Source organism: Podarcis filfolensis, assembly GCF_964270895.1.
Source record: "Podarcis filfolensis genome assembly, chromosome: W".
Taxonomy (NCBI): Eukaryota; Metazoa; Chordata; class Lepidosauria; order Squamata; family Lacertidae; genus Podarcis; species Podarcis filfolensis.
Window position 1 is genome coordinate 10,833,303 of NC_139619.1, and position 17,099 is coordinate 10,850,401.

Here is a 17,099-nt window from a genome sequence, read left to right on the forward strand (position 1 = left end):
TAAAATTCCAATTCCCTTCTTTTCATGCAGGCATATATAATACAATTCCTCCCCCCCCCCCCCGCTCCTGCCTACGGGAGGAGGGCTATTTTTTTTTTTAACGGTGGATTTGTTCTTATTCAAATGTAGATTCTTTAACAGTTACAGCTTGACAGTCTCTTTGTTTTAATCTGTCTACAGAACGGAAAGGCTGACTTCCTTTTTATACCTTTCCCGTCTCGGTGCCGAAATTCATCAAATTTAGCTTCAATTTAGTCCTTTAATCATTTATCCTACTCACGGGTAGTTGCTTTTCTTAAATCCAATTCTTCGGAAGAAATCAGCGCTCTCTGCTAATGGCGATGCGGCTTCACTCCACAGGCTGGGTAAACAACTCTCAGCACCGTGCCGCTCACCCGCTGCTGTTCAGAAGCCTTTAAAAAGGCTCTTCGCAGGTTTGGGGGGGGCGCAAAAGGTGCCCGCTGAGTCTCCTTGTTCACAGGCTTCACCACCTGTGATTTTTAGGGGTCCCCGTTTCGCCGTAACGGCAGGACCCGAACCCGCAGAGCAGACTCCCTCTGGAGCTCAGAGGGGAGTCGGCCATTAAGCGCTTGCGCTGACCGGAAGTCTCGTATACTGTCCCAATTTCCCATCGTAAACCCCCGGAAATTCCTTGCATATGGCATCCACGTCCACTTGTAAGGTAGTGTGGTTCACCCCGGTGACGGCTAGCCCCAGTGGTCCAAACCATGCCAATCCCAGTAAGCTAATGTAGGGGCCCTTGACCACAAGCAAGTCCAGTTGCCGCGTCCGCCCTCGGTACTGCACCCTGAAGGTCCCCACCCCCATTGTGGGGACCTTACGTTTCTGGAAGTCCCGGAGGGTGAATGGGGCCGGCCTGAGTTTGGGACCCCCAGTAGGACACAGTTTCCTTAAGGTCCTTGCCGAGATTATGGATAGAGTTGAACCCGTGTCAAGCTCCATGCGGCATGGGGCCCCCTCTATCTGTACCTCTACATAAATTTTCTCTACGTTGGGGTGGGGCAACTGGTATACCTGGAAGTCCGTGAGCTCCATCGAGTTGCCTTGGTGCGTTGGGCCCCGGGACCTGGGGCTCTTGGATTGGTCATCTGATGCCTGGCGTCGGGTGGGCTGAGCCCGACACACCCGGGCGATGTGTCCCAATTTTCTGCACTGCCTGCACTCTGCGTTGCAGAAACGGCAGGTCCTCCTCTCGTGACTTTCTCCACAGCTTGCGCAGTTCCCTCCTTCTCGTTGAGGCAGCTGTGGTATGTGGGCTGCTTGAGTGCGCTGCTGTACTCGGTGCACCTCCTCCCTGTTGGATCCTGAGTCGTCGGTGAGGTCTTCGTGGTGGACCCTCGGTTGGGACGGCTGGCTCGGCCGTGCCTCTTGCATCGACCTCTTGGCAGCTTCCGTTGCCAGGGCCTCCTCCAGAGCGACCTGGAACGTTAGGTTCTTCTTAGCGTAGAGTCGTCGTTGCAGCTTCTCATCCTTCAGGCCACCGACGAGGCGGTCACGAAGCATGTTCTCCAGCTCTGAGAAGTTGCAGAACCAGGCAGCTTGGCGGAGAGAGGTCACAAACCCAGTTATGGTTTCCCCAGGGGCTTGCCGCTTTGCGTAGAAGGCATTTCGACGAGCCACCACTGAGGGCTGTGGCGAAAAGTGCCCCTTCAGCTGTTCCATTATTGTTTTGTATGGAACAGTAGCAACGTCTTCAGGCACAAGGAGAGCCCGGGCGATTTCAAACGTCTCCTCTCCGCAGACGCTGAAGAATATTGCCCTCTTCTTGGCATCTTCTTCATCGGTGACCCCTTTGGCTTCTAGGAGGAAGGTGAAACGGGAGGCGTACGGTTCCCAGTCTCCAGATGCTGGGTTGAACGACGAGAAGCTGCTGTCGGTTGCCATTCTGAGTTCCTTGTGTCCCGGAGCTGAAGCCTGGATACACGGTGCGAGGCAGCGGTGCGGCAGGTGGCGGTACTGCGATGCTGTGTGTGGCAGTCAGCTCAGCGGGATCCCACCTTCGTCGCCAGTGAAATATACTCAGAGTCGCAAAGTGATTTCATGCTCTTTATTCAGCTCATAGTGGTGAGGAGGAATGAATGAAAGTCCCCTCAAGGTATCTGCTTTATATACATTATTTACACAATGGGCTGCACATGATTGGCTAATTCCGGAATTCTACTGTAAGCCAATCAGGTTGTGGATTCACTTCTATCTGGAGCATGATTGGGTGGTTCCTGCCAACCAATCAGACTGCTGCATTGTTCTAGGACCAATCAGACTGCTGCATTCTGAATCCTATTGTTCTAGGACCAATCAGACTGCTGCCTTTTGGATCCTATTGTTCTAGGACCAATCAGACTGCTGCAGTTTGGATCCTATTCAACTCAGTACATAACATAAACATTGCAATACACCAATATATCACAATGTCTGAAATAAGATGGAGGTATGTAGAGTCATTGGCTGGCTTCACGGTTTCCCCCGCATTGTGATTTCTGCTGCCCCCTGCAGGAGGGCAGGGGAAAGCTGAACCGGCAGAGTCCACAGGGGCTGCAGGAATCTCGAGAAGCATTGTCTGGCTTCACAGTTTCCCCCCACATGGTGTTTTTTGCATAGTACACACACACATCATGATTCGCAATATATTGCCAGGTCAGAAATTATGAAACCAGTCTTACTATCTAGACTTCAAGCTGATTTGAAAATATATCTATATTGACATATTGCCCGGCCCTAGCCACAGCAAGCATCTCAAGTGGGAAAACAAAAAACAAATTGCTTGCACCCCAAATCCAAGCTCCCCCTCCCCCTATTAATATGCAGCTAGTAATCCTCCCACTCCAGATGTGCAGTTCACCCAAAAGCTTACTGAATATGCAGCTGTGGACATGGGGTTTGGCTAACATTTAAATTGCTGGAACCTGCCCTGGGACCTTAGGGTGAAGGGCAGGAAATAAGTAACAAAAACAGCAACAGAACATGGATGGGCCTTCATAGGTTGATGGGCTGCAGCCCCAGCCAGCATGATGAGATGATGGGGTCACATGTTCACCACCCCTTGTCTAGAGCACGTTGCAGAGGCAGTGGTAGAAACTGAGCAACAGCTGGAGCCCCAGCCCACGACTTTGTATGGGCAATGCAGCACACAGCAGCTGGTGAACCATGCCTCCTGCCTCCTTCCCATCTTCCTCTCCAGAAATGTTCAGGGTGGTTAGTTCTATATCAAGCTACCACATTCAAGAGAAAGAGAAAGAGAGGAGGGGGGAGCAAGAGAGCTTTAGGAGCACAGCAGTGGCAAGCAGCCCATCACTAAAAGGAGTTGGCAAGGATGGAGAATTTGATCCCCTCATCCCCAGGGCAGCTGTTGATTAGGACCCAGTTCATCCCCCCTCCCCCACCACCAATACTCCCCACCCCTGTCTTGAGAGAGAGGGGGGGGGGTGTGTACTGGTGTGGGGAATGACACATGCTGTATCAGAGTCTTAGTGCAAGAGTAGCTGGTGCATGCTAAAGAAGACAGGAGCCTTGCTGGGTTAGATCAGCATTTTGTTCCCACAATAGCCAACCACATGCCCTTGGGAGTCCATAGGGACACGGGGATCATGTTCCCCAGAAACTGGTAATCAAAAGCATGTGGTTTGTGATAAGAGTGGCAAGAAATAGCCCTGACCGGTAGCCACTGATAAACATATCCTCCATGATTCTAAATGTCTACAGCTGTCCAAATTGACAGTCACCACTGTCTCCTTGTGGCTAGGATAATACACCCAAGTCTATCTGATTTCGAGAGGAATGACATTTCCCTGAGCCACCCCAAAGCAGCCACTACCGCTTCCCAAATGCCAGTGCTCAGGTGGTAAGAGTAAGCCAGAGTGGCATAGTCTGTGCAGCAGTTGCTGAGCACAGAGACAAGGAGAAAACTGGCTCTTGGGGCCAGAGGGGGCTGGTGCCTGCATCATGAGACTGGGCTTTCTGCCTCCCGTGCTGCCAATCGCAAGCGGACCCAGAGTCAAGCAGCGCAAAATCAGTTACAAGCAGTGATGGCAAATTCTGGTTTCGACTCCGTTCTCCTCTGCCGAGTTCTACAAGGGCCACGTTGAGACTAGGGAAGAGACCAAAGCAGAGAGCTAGAGCCACCACCTGGACTGGATTTGAGTCAGAAGGCAGGCAGGTGCGGGTTGCCTGAGAGGAAAGTCAGGTTGGTGGGGTAGTGCCTGGTTTGCCCTAAGGGACTAGCTGCCACTGCATGGAGCAGCTGCTGATCGTTGACAAGGGCAACTCCATTTACGTGCCTTCGAGGCACATGCACACTGCCGCAAAGCTGGAAGGGGCACTTGAAGGGGCAAAAATGTCCCCCCTGAGGCATCTGATCAAGGCCTGTATTTTAAAATGAGCTTAAAGATTTGCAAATGTTTGAAAAAGACTTCCGGAGGCGGCGCCAACGGCAATGGCGGTCTCCTTCTGAGTAAGAGGGAGAAGCCCTGCAGAAAGTGGGTCTATCCGCCACGGTGAAGCGGAGACCCGATCGGAAATCGCAGGCAGAAGGAGCCTGCGAGCGTGGGACTCGGCGGGCACCATTTGCGCCCCCAGAACTAGCGAAGGAACCCCGCAAGGGGGTCCGGAGCGTAACGGGAGCGGCGCGGTGCTGCGAGTCAATTGCTTCTTCTGTGGGGTGAAGCCGCGTAGCTGTTGCCGGAGAGCGCTGACCTTTTTCCTGTGACAATTCGGCTGCTAAACTACTACCCGTGAGTAGGTGAAATTAAAAGATTGGATTTGAAGAAGAAAAAAGGCGTTAATTTGGCACTGAAGCGGGAAGGTGTAAACAGGAAGTCCGCCTTCCGTTTCTGTAACAGATCAAAGCAAAGACGTTTCTATGCTAATACTTGGAGAGTGGAGCTTTTAAAGTCTTAAATCGAAACATCAAAGCGAAAGAACTCCCCCCCAGATTAGGAGAGGGGGGGGAGAGGGAAAGTGACTTTATTTCTTCTGGGAAAAATAGAGGTAAAACTCTCCTTTTTTTTCTGTTGAAACCCCTGGGAACGGACTGCCAGGCTTATGAGAACTGCTACATTGGGACTCGCACTATTTATGGACATTGTAACTTTTTAATGATTAACTCTGCAAGGGAGATACATTTTGAGGGTCTTCTTTGGACTGGAAACTGTTGCATGTTTTTATTGAAGGGGACATGGAAAGTTAGAAAAGACTTTTCTATTGTGAACTTTATGGCTGTTACAGTGTCCCCCTAGAGGAACATTGAAGTTGTGCATTTAGTTGGGGGAATTTTCCACTGTGGATACTACGGAATTTCCACGGTAAGATCTGACCTTGACTCAAGATAAAGGGGGATGACTGAACAAAGAGCAACAAGATTGTTCAGTTTCTGTTAATTGGTTCTCATGGGAAACTTACAGATTCTGGCTTCACACAATTAACTCAAGGCCGTGTCAATTTACTCTTGGCAGAAAGCCAAGGTCAGCTTGACCTAGAAACTACTTACTCTGATTGGTTAACGACCAGCACTCAACTCTGTTATCTAGGGATTGCTAGCACAGTTTGGTGTGTTAGGGGTGTGTTAGGAGTAGGAGTGCTGTGCATGGTTAAGAGAGAGAGAGAAAGGAAGGATTTATTTTGCTTTGTTTTGTATGCAGAAACTCTGCTGGTTTTATTTTTCCTTTTAATAAATCCTGTAAATAGTTATTCTGAGTCTAGCTGACTAGTCATTTCCACCTCAACTAGCTTCTTCGCTGTGCAGGAAAACTCTGCTACGTTTGGGCTAAAGCCATTAGTGCTATGCCTGACACTTCAAAGTTCCATGAGGTTATGGGTATTGTGCTGCCAGCCTGAGTTGTGGTGGTGTCAGCATCAACGGCGTTGGTTCCAGTAGTTCCAGAAGTTGTTGTTCCTGTTGGTGCAGCAGATGGACACTGGCTGGTTCCTGACTGTGGTGAGCTGGTGACGCAGTGGACACAAGGACAACAGCTGCAGCGTGTGAGTGCTGGGTGCTGTGGTTCCTGTTTTCTCTCTCGGTGGTCGTGAGTAGCTGGTTCCGGGTTCCAGGGACATCGCTCTCAAGATGGCCTCACAACCAGTTCAGATGGCTTTTGAGCATCTGAATGACTCCAATTACTTGCTGTGGTCGGAACGCATGCAGGCAGTGCTGCAGAGGGATCGTCTCTGGCAAGTGGTGAGTAAGTTTCCTGCGAAGCCTGATGATGAAGACCTCGATAAAGACCAAAGAGCAAGGGCCACAATTGTCTTGGGGCTGGAAGATTCCCAGTTGCCGTATGTGAGGGGAATCAAGACAGCTAGAGGTGTGTGGCAAGCACTTAAAGAACTCCATGTGCGTGAGACAGCGGTTTCCAAGCTGTTCATTCGCAAGGCATTGTACAAGGCAATGTTACAGCCTGGGGTTACAATGCAGGAACACCTACACAGTTTACAGTTAAAGTTTGCTGCGCTACAGGAAAGAGACTGTGCGTTAGACCAGCAGGAGAAGGTGGCTATTATTTTGAGTTCTCTCCCGGAAAGCTGGGATAATTTAGTTTTGTCTCTAGAAGGCATACAGGAGCGTGATTTATCAATCAGTTACGTTACTGGGCGTTTGATTGAAGAGTGGCAGAAGAGGCAAGAAAGGTCGTTGGCTGCAGAGGCTTCTACAGGCGGGCGGTTTGGAAGGAGTTCTCATGCCGTGCCAGGGGTGAAGCAAGAGCAGCGTACCGGTGAGGAGTCTGCGTTTGCTGTTAGGCGTTGTTTCCGATGTGGGTCTTCAGCGCATCTAAAACGACAATGTCCTGAGTTGGTCAAGTCTCAGTTGCCGGTGCAGGAGCAGAGACGAGAGCAGCAGCAGCAGCAGCAGCAGCGGAAAAAGAAGTTCTTCAAACAAAAACAGTCGGCTCAGCTGGTGACCGCCGAGGTCAAGATTGCTGATGAGAAACAAGCTGTCTGGGTGGTCGATTCGGGAGCGTCTCGGCACATCGTAAATTCAGATGAATTGTTTGTTTCCAAGAACTCAGCACAGCGCAGCCAGGTGGCTCTAGCAGACGGAAGTACTTCCGAAGTGATTTCGGGGGGTGCAGTTTTTGTTCCTTGTCTTCGTGAATGCCTGCAAAATGTACTTTGTGTGCCTTCATTAAGGAGCAATCTGATGTCTGTAGATTGTTTGCTAAAAGCTGGGTTTAAAGTGTATTTTGAAGGAGACAGTTGCATTATTAAGAAGGCTGGTGAGATTTTAGGCACTGCTAAGTCAGAGGGAGGCTTGTTTTGGCTTAAAGCAGGATCTCAAGTTGCAGCAGTAGTCAGTAAATCTCAGCCTGCAGTGAATAACAAAGCTATACATGACAACTGTGTGCACTTATTGCATAGGAAAATGGGGCATGCTGGCTGGAAAAGTATACTAAAAATGTCTGAATTGGCTGATGGGGGTAATTTAAAGAGTTGTAACAAGTACCTTGATTGTAATGTTTGTAAAAAGGTTAAAACCCACAGAGTCTCTTACCCCAGAAGTGACAGAGTTAGTGAGTCACCGCTACAGCTGGTTCACATGGACGTAATTGGTCCGTTTGCTGTAAGCAGGGGTGGATCACGTTTTTCATTAACAATTGTGGATGACGCCACGCGTTATTCTTGGGTTTTTCCCATGAAGAATAAGGGTGACGTGTTCACTAAGTTTAAAGGCTGGGTGGCATCTGTGGAAAGATTTCTGTCCATTAAACTCAAAAGGATTCAGACGGACAGAGGTGGCGAATTTATGTCAAATGCTTTTAGAGATTGGTTACAAAAGCGTGGCATTGGGCATAGAAAAACGAACGCTTTTTCCCCAGAGGAGAATGGCGTTGCAGAGCGAAAACACAGATCTTTACAAGACATGATGTTTGCCATGCTTGATGATGCTGATTTGCCCATGTCTTATTGGGGGGAGAGCATGCTCACCGCGTGTTATCTCCAAAATAGGCTCTTTCATCAAACAATAGGTACAACTCCATACTTTAAATTGTTTCAGAAAAAACCCAAAATTGACCATTTGCATGTGTTTGGATCAAAAGCCTGGGTATTAATTCCAAAACAAATGAGAAAGAAGGGAGATCCTAAGACCAAACAGTTAGTGTTCGTGGGTTACCAGGAGCTGGGAAAAGGTTTCCGCTTTGCTGAAGGGACAAATGGCATTGTGATCTCCAGGAATGCCATTTTTTGTGAACATAGTGGCTGGGAGAGACTACATGCCAATACTGAGGTTTGGTTTGAACCTTCCCAGGAGCTTCATGACTCTGAAGGTAAACATAGAGAATCAGAGTCTGAGGGGGAGGAAAGTTCAGATAAGAGCTCTCAAGAAAGTGGAATTAGCCAGAGACCAGTTGCTAAGCAACAAAAGAGAGGTCGTAGTTCTGAGGAGGAAAGTGGGTCAGAAGAAAAATTTTCTCCCAGAAGATCTAAAAGACAAAACAAAGGAGTGCCTCCGGTGCGTTTTTCTCCAGATACTGCAAATGTGTTTAGTGTAATTGCAGAGCCCAAGAGTTTTCAGGAGGTGTTAAAGTTACCAAAAGAGGAGGCAGAGCTCTGGAAGCAGGCAATGGAGGAAGAGATGTCCTCTCTGAATGAGCACAAGGTTTTTACACCAGTAGCAGCGCCTGAAGGGGCAAAGATTGTAGGCTGCAGGTGGGTGTACAAACTTAAACCTCTGGTGACAGGAGAGTACAAATACAAAGCTCGTTTAGTGGCTCAAGGATACTCTCAGAGGCCTGGAAAAGATTATGACGAGACTTTTTCCCCTACTGCTAAGGGGGACAGTGTAAGGCTGATTCTAACGCTTGGAGCAAAGAGAAAACTCCTGTTAAACCATTTTGATATCCAGACTGCATATTTACATGCATCAATATCAGAAGACCTGTATCTAGCCGAACCGCCTGGTTATGAGACAGGTTCCAATAGAGTGTTGAAATTAAACAAAGCTCTATATGGTCTCAAACAGGCTGCAAGATCTTGGAACAAATGTTTCCATGAGGCCTTAGTGTCATTTGGTTTCAAGCAGAGTACAGCTGACAATTGTGTTTATGTACGTGGTACAGGCAGTGATCAAGAGTTTTGTCTGATTTATGTAGATGATGTATTGTATGCTTGCAAAACAGATAAACAAACTAAAAGGTTTGCCAAGCAATTGTCCAGTAAGTTCAAAGTGAAAGACTTAGGCCCGGTTAGGACATATCTAAGGTTGGAAGTGTGCTGGGCCCAAGATGGCAGCTGCCTAATTAGTCAGCAGAACAAAGTTAAACAACTACTGACTACATACAGGATGCAGGATTGCAAAGGGGCAGTGGTGCCTATGGATCCAGGTTTCATAAAAACACTTCATACAGATGAGAGTCCTGAATTTGAACATCCTGATGTATATCATTCTGTAATTGGAAGTTTATTGTATCTAGCACAGTGGTCCAGACCTGATATTAGCTATGCAGTAGGCATATTAAGTAGATTGGTCTCAAAACCCACACTAAATGCCTGGAAAGGGGTAAAACAAGTTCTGAGATACCTCAAACAGACAATTGGCTATATGTTACAATTAAATTCTTCAGAGGATGAAATGTTGAGTTGCTACTGTGATAGTGACTGGGGAAATTTGCCGGATAGAAAATCTGTCACAGGACTAGTCATAATGGTCGGTGGAGCTTTAATCAGCTGGCGGTCACGCAAGCAAGACGTTGTAAGTGTGTCATCAACGGAATCAGAGTACGCCGCGTTGAGTGAATTGTGCAACGAGGTGATTTATTTCAAGCATTTGTTAACAGATTTAAATGTAAATTGTGGAGAACCAGTACAAGTTTACATTGATAATCAAGCTTGTATAACCTTAAGTAAAACAGAGGGTTTCAAATTGCGTTCCAAACATATCTCTGTAAAATACCAAAATGTGCGTTGCTGTGTACAAGACAATGTAATCACCTGTACTTATGTATCAAGTGAAGAAAATGTAGCAGATGTGTTAACTAAACCATTGGCAAAGGTAAAGAACAAGCGAATGTGCAAGGGTTTAGGTTTGCTGGAAAAATAATCTCCTACATAGGTGTATTTGATGTTAATTGTCCAGCAGAATCTGTGAGGGGGTGTTCAGTTTCTGTTAATTGGTTCTCATGGGAAACTTACAGATTCTGGCTTCACACAATTAACTCAAGGCCGTGTCAATTTACTCTTGGCAGAAAGCCAAGGTCAGCTTGACCTAGAAACTACTTACTCTGATTGGTTAACGACCAGCACTCAACTCTGTTATCTAGGGATTGCTAGCACAGTTTGGTGTGTTAGGGGTGTGTTAGGAGTAGGAGTGCTGTGCATGGTTAAGAGAGAGAGAGAAAGGAAGGATTTATTTTGCTTTGTTTTGTATGCAGAAACTCTGCTGGTTTTATTTTTCCTTTTAATAAATCCTGTAAATAGTTATTCTGAGTCTAGCTGACTAGTCATTTCCACCTCAACTAGCTTCTTCGCTGTGCAGGAAAACTCTGCTACGTTTGGGCTAAAGCCATTAGTGCTATGCCTGACACTTCAAAGTTCCATGAGCAGATCAGGCAGGGTCAGAGTGCAGCAGTCCAGTACTGTTTCCCAGCAACATAGAGCATCTGTACCCGGCCTTCCTGTGACACAGGAGGAAGATCTGGCAGAAGTTGAACCAAAAGGAATGGCCTCAGAAGGGGAATTTACTTCTGTATTAAATAAAATTTATGAGAAATTGGAAGGCCTAAGTAAACAAGTTACAGAACAATCAAATAAAACTGACGGGAACACTGCCAGCATTAATTCAAATACAAAATCTATTGAAAAACTGCTGGAAGAATCTGCGTCCACTCAAAAAATAGCTGAGGAAGCAAAAGAAAAAGTAGTGGCTGTGGAGGAAGAAATAAAACCTATGCGTAAACAGATTGGGGACCATCAGTCTTTATTGTCTATGATCGAATTGAAGGAGAAACAGACAAACCTGAGGATCAGGGCTGTGCCGGAACTTGAAAAAGATAACCTGAGCGACTATCTTACACAGGAATTTGGGAAATTTTGGAATTTGGAGCCGGAAAAAGACTTTAAGATAGTGAGCGCCTTCAGACTTGGAAGAGGAGGGAGAAAAAACAGGGTGAGAGACTGTTTGGTTACCCTCCGAACGAAAGAAGAGAGGGATAAAATATTGAGTGCACACTTTCAGAAGACCTTGGAGATTAACGATTCGAGAGTCGAGATTTTTAAGGATATACTGAAACATCTTTTGGACCTGAGAACCAACTACGGAGACTTGGTGGCCCTACTGAGAAGAAACAGCATTGTCTTTAGATGGGAATTCCCCCAGGGATTATCTTTTACCTTTAAAGGGAAAAAGTTCAAAATTAGATCAGTGGAAGATAAGGAAAAATTTCTGAGAGACTACGAAGAAGACTTACAAAAAGAAGCACTAGAAGAGTTAAGAGCCCTGAGACCAGGAGTTTTCGACACAGCATCACTACCTTTGAGATTGGACAAATCAAAAAAGGGGATACCACCGCCAGAACAAGAAGAGCTTTTGGGAGCAGTTGGAGGAAAATAGAATAAACACATCATGTCTCTGCAATTACTAAGCTGGAACATTCATGGTTTTAACTCCCCGGAGAAGAGGACGAAAGTATTCCATTTATTGAAAAAGGAACAATTGGACTTAATTTGTTTACAGGAAACCCATGTGATAAGGCTCCACAGGAAAGTTCTAATTAATAAAAGACTGGGTCAAGAATTTATCTCATCGGACAAAGTTAAAAAGAGAGGAGTCGTTATCTACGCTAAAGAGAGTCTATCACCGAAATTTGTTTTTAAAGATGAACAAGGAAGAATTGTTGCAATTGAGATTCAATCACAAGGAGAGAAATTTTTGATTGTAGGAGTTTATGCACCAAATGAGGGGAAGTCTGAATTCTTTAAGAAATTGCATGAGACATTGTTGGACTATATGGACTACAACATTATTATGATGGGAGATATGAATGGAGTGGTATCCACAAACATGGATAAGTCGCAGAGACAGGTGGTAACCAAAGATGGCAGACTACCAAAAACCTTTTTTGAACTGACTGACAATATGGACTTGATTGACATTTGGAGAACCAAGAACCCCCTTGGAAGAGAGGGAACATTCTTTTCTGAAGCCAATATGACGTGGACAAGAATTGACCAAATATGGATAACTAGAGGACTGGCACCTAAGACTCGAAAAGTGGAAATTTGCCCAAAAACTTGCTCCGACCATAATGCGGTGAAGATGGAGATGAAATTAACACCAATTGGTTCCTTCAGATGGAGGATGAATGACACCTTATTCAGAGATCAAGAGGTTACCAAGAAGGCCCAAAAAACCTTGAGAGACTATTTTGAGATAAATTTGAATACTACGGTTGAAAAAAGAACAATCTGGGACGCAAGCAAAGCGGTTATGAGAGGGTTTCTGATTCAACAGAATGCAATAAAGAAAAGAACTCAAAATGAGAAAAAAGATAAAATTTTGGGAAAAATAAAAGAGGGAGAGAAGAAACTAAGAGCGAAACCAAAATCGCAAGAGATTCTGAGAGAAATTAAGTTATATCAAGTACAATATATGAAAATGATAAATCAGGAAGTGGAATGGAAAATTAAGCAGATGAGACAAAAGACATTTGAATCGGCTAATAAATGTGGGAAACTGCTAGCTTGGCAGATGAAGAAAAGACAAAAATTAAATACCATTACAAATTTGGATGTAGATGGAAAGAACATACAGAATCCATTGGAAATTAGAAAGTGTTTACAGAGATATTTTAAACAACTATATACACAAGGGCCACAGAAAGAGACTGATTTAGACCAATTTTTAAGAACAAATGGACTACAAAAAATCTCTCAAGAAAATAAGATAATGTTGAGTCACAAAATTACAGAACAGGAGGTGGAAGGTGCCATTCAGAATATGCAGTTGGGTAAATCTCCAGGGCCAGATGGTTTAACCTCCAAATACTATAGATCTTTGAAAGATTGGTTAATTCGGCCACTAAAGGAGGTTTGCAATGAAATTTTAGAGGGGAAAAAGGCACCAGAGTCGTGGCAGGAAGCCTACATTACACTTATACCGAAAACTGAGTCTGAAAAGACGCAACTTAAGAATTACCGCCCCATATCCCTGCTCAATGTGGATTACAAAATATTTGCTGACATTTTGGCTAACAGGTTAAAGAAAGTATTAGTGGAAGAGATTCATAAGGACCAAGCTGGCTTTCTTCCAGGTAGAGACTTGTCTGACAACACGAGGAATATAATTAATATTTTGGAGAAGTTGCAAGTGAACATAAATACCAAAGCAGTTTTAATTTTTATAGATGCGGAGAAAGCCTTTGATAATATTTCTTGGAGTTTTATGAAGAAAAATCTTCAGGGGATGGGGGTTGGCCAAGGGTTTGAAAATGGTATAAGTGCAATTTATTCAGAACAAAAGGCTAAACTAATTGTTAACAACGTGGTGACAGAGGAATTTAAGATAGAGAAAGGTACACGACAAGGTTGCCCAATCTCCCCACTGCTTTTTATCTCAGTCCTGGAGGTTTTATTAAATATGATTAGAAGGGACCGTCTGATTAAAGGTATTCAGGTCGGAGCTAAACAATACAAATTGAAGGCTTTTGCAGATGACCTAGTGTTAACATTACAGGAGCCAGAATCTAGTACGAAAAGAGTATTAGAGCTGATTCAAGAATTTGGTCAGGTGGCAGGATTTAAGTTGAACAAGTCAAAAACTAAAGTTCTTGAGAAAAATTTAACACCGATTGAGAAAGAGAGGTTTCAGAAGGAGACAGGTTTAACATTAGTGAAGAAAGTTAAATACTTGGGGGTTAATATGACTGCCAAGAACTTAAACTTATTTAAAGATAATTATGAGAAATGTTGGACAGAAGTGAAAAAAGACTTAGAAATATGGTCAAATTTGAAGCTTTCCTTGTTGGGCCGAATTGCAGCTATAAAGATGAATGTATTGCCAAAAATGTTATTTTTGTTTCAATCTTTGCAAATTTTGGACAAGATGGACTGTTTCAAGAAGTGGCAGAGAGACATTTCTAGATTTGTCTGGCAGGGCAAGAAGCCCAGAATAAAATTTAAAATATTAACTGATACAAAGGAAAGAGGCGGATTTGCCCTGCCAGATCTTAAACTTTACTATGAATCGGCAGCATTCTGCTGGTTGAAAGATTGGCTGCTTCTTGAGAACACAGACATTTTGGATTTAGAAGGTTTCAATAATGTTTTTGGGTGGCATGCATATTTGTGGTACAACAAGGTTAAAGCACATAAAGCATTTAAAAACCATATTGTCAGGAAAGCATTGTTTAATGTTTGGATAAGATATAAAGACTTATTGGAGAATAAAACCCCAAGGTGGTTGTCACCAATGGAAGCGAAGGCTCAGAAAAAGCTCAATATGGAGGCCAAATGGCCGAAATATTGGGAAATTCTGGAACAAGAGGGAGATAGATTAAAAATGCAGAGTTTTGAGAAATTAAAAGATAAAGTGCGAGACTGGCTTCACTATTATCAAATAAGGGAGGCTTACAATTTGGACAAAAAAATTGGCTTCCAGGTGGAAAAATCAAAATTGGAAACTGAACTGTTAGATCCCAAAACTAAGACACTTTCAAGAATGTATAACTTGCTGTTAAAATGGAACACGCAGGATGAAACGGTTAAATCTGCAATGATTAAATGGGCACAAGATATCGGTCATAACATCATGTTTGCTGACTGGGAACAGTTGTGGACCACAGGTATGAAATTTACGGCATGTAATGCCCTAAGAGAGAATATTATGAAAATGATATACAGGTGGTACATGACACCAGTCAAGCTTGCAAAAATCTATCATTTGCCCGATAATAAATGTTGGAAATGTAAAGAAAATGAAGGTACCTTCTTTCACCTTTGGTGGACGTGCCCAAGGATTAAGGCTTTCTGGGAGATGATATATAATGAAATGAAAAAGGTATTTAAATATACCTTCCTGAAGAAACCAGAGGCCTTTCTCCTGGGCATAGTCAGCCAATTGGTGCCAAAGAAGGATAGAACTTTCTTTATGTATGCAACAACAGCAGCAAGAATACTTATTGCAAAGTATTGGAAGACACAAGACCTACCCACCCTGGAAGAGTGGCAGATGAAGATGATGGACTATATGGAATTGGCGGAAATGACTGGCAGAATCCGAGACCTGGGAGAAGAGGTGGTGGAGGAAGACTGGAAGAAATTTAAAGACTATCTTCAGAAATATTGTAAAATTAATGAATGTTAAAATTATGTTTGGATTGGCAATAAGTGGTAATTAGCAACAAAAGTTAATAAGAATATGCAAAAATGAATTGATAAATGGATGAAAATATAGAGTTATAATATGTTATGATATAGAATTAAGATAAATGAAAGAGGATAAGGATGTGCTGAATTGATTATGTAAATGGGAATACAAAAAGGGGAGGTGTGAGGAGGTCAAGGAAACAAGCAAATGAGCTTAAAGATATCAAAAAATGGATTTGCTTTTTAATTTTCCCTTATCTATTTGCTTTTTGTATTTTGTATTTTCTTTTTTTTTCTTTCTATGTACCTTTGTATTTTTTGTATTTTTCCTTTTCTTTGTTTTCTTGTCATTCTGTAAATCTCTGTTTTTTGTAAAACCCTAATAAATATCTTTTAAAAAATAAATAAATAAAGATTTGCAAATGTTTTATCCCAGGCAGAAAAGCAGCTGGCTAAGTACTTTGGCAGATGTTTATCTTCCTAAACAGCCCCCCCCCCCTGATTTATAGCAGTAGCCAAAATTCTCAAAGTTGTAAAAGGGAATTACAAGCTGGGAGCAAAGGTTATACTGACCCTACATATTACAGGATACAATCAAGCTGCAAAAACACTAATTAAGAGTTTGTAAATAGTAAGATTTATTGTTTAACAGAAAATAATACCATGTGATTCCCATTAGAGACTAGCCACATTTTCCTAAGGTTAAAGGGCAAGAGCTAATGGGGAAAGCAGCTGGCCGGGAAAGGGGGGTGTAAACTGAAGAGGTTTCTTTTGAAGCTATTTTTACTGAGTTCCTTTTTTACTTTGCAAAGACCTTTTCTTCTAAAAAGCTGTCTATGTTAATGTATGAGATTTGTTGGCTTAAATGTAAATATGCAAAGGATTTAGAAAGTAAGAAATGTTAGATTCTTATGTTAGATTCTTATTTCATTGATGGTGTGTGAGAATGTGAACCCAAGATCTCTGTTTAGACAAAAATTTAATACCACGAGCCCTCTGTTTTAGCCATCTATTTTGGAATGGAGGGGAAAGGGGCAAAAGGTGATCTGGTAATTAAGGTGCCTTGTCGAGGCAAATGTAAGATATATGGCTACTTGTCTGCCATTTATGGATAGAAGGAAATATAGCTCTTTGTCTCCCATAAAAGGTAATAGGAAATGGGTGTATCTTTTATGATTGGTTCTAGCAAACAGCCAATAGGAATTTCAACCAGGCTGATTGGACAGAGGCAGCCAAAGGAGGAGCAAGGGGGCTGGGCTGAGGAAATATAAGTGCTGACCATCAGGGCTGGAGTGGGCAGAGCTTTGGTAACCATATACCACTGTGCCTATCAATTATTTGTCTGACAAATAAATTATTATTTTAATTTCTCTATTGATGCATTGAATATTTCATTCCAGCTAAGCGTTAACCACAAGCAGGGTGCTACACCCCCAAGAGCACAAAAGCAGCAAAGTGGCATGGAAACAGCATCTCGACTCCCTCCCAGGAGCTTTGGCACCGACCTCTCAGGCCTGTGGAGAGTTGGAGCAAGGAGTTTTGCAGGGAGGCTGCTGGTTTTCAAAAGGCCTTTCAAAAGGGTTTCCGGAAGTTTAGAGGGTGTTTGCAGGCTTTTCCAATGCTGTCCCCAATATACGCAATTTCATTTAAACGCACGGTACCTTGGAACGCAACCCCCGTGTAAACAGGGCGTTGCCTGTACCTGATTTGAGCCCGCTACAAGAACATCTAGAGGATAGCAAACCAACTGTTACCTTTTCTAGGAAGCTGTCTTCTCCCTGAAATCAGAG

The 17,099-nt window shown here is 43.8% G+C and overlaps 1 protein-coding gene across 1 annotated transcript in view; it reads right to left on the reverse strand.

The window, feature by feature from the left end:
- Window positions 1-17,099, reverse strand: part of LOC310753761 (inositol polyphosphate 5-phosphatase OCRL-like) — a gene marked incomplete at both ends in the record, with an annotated part of 531,526 nt that overhangs the window by 501,137 nt on the left and 13,290 nt on the right.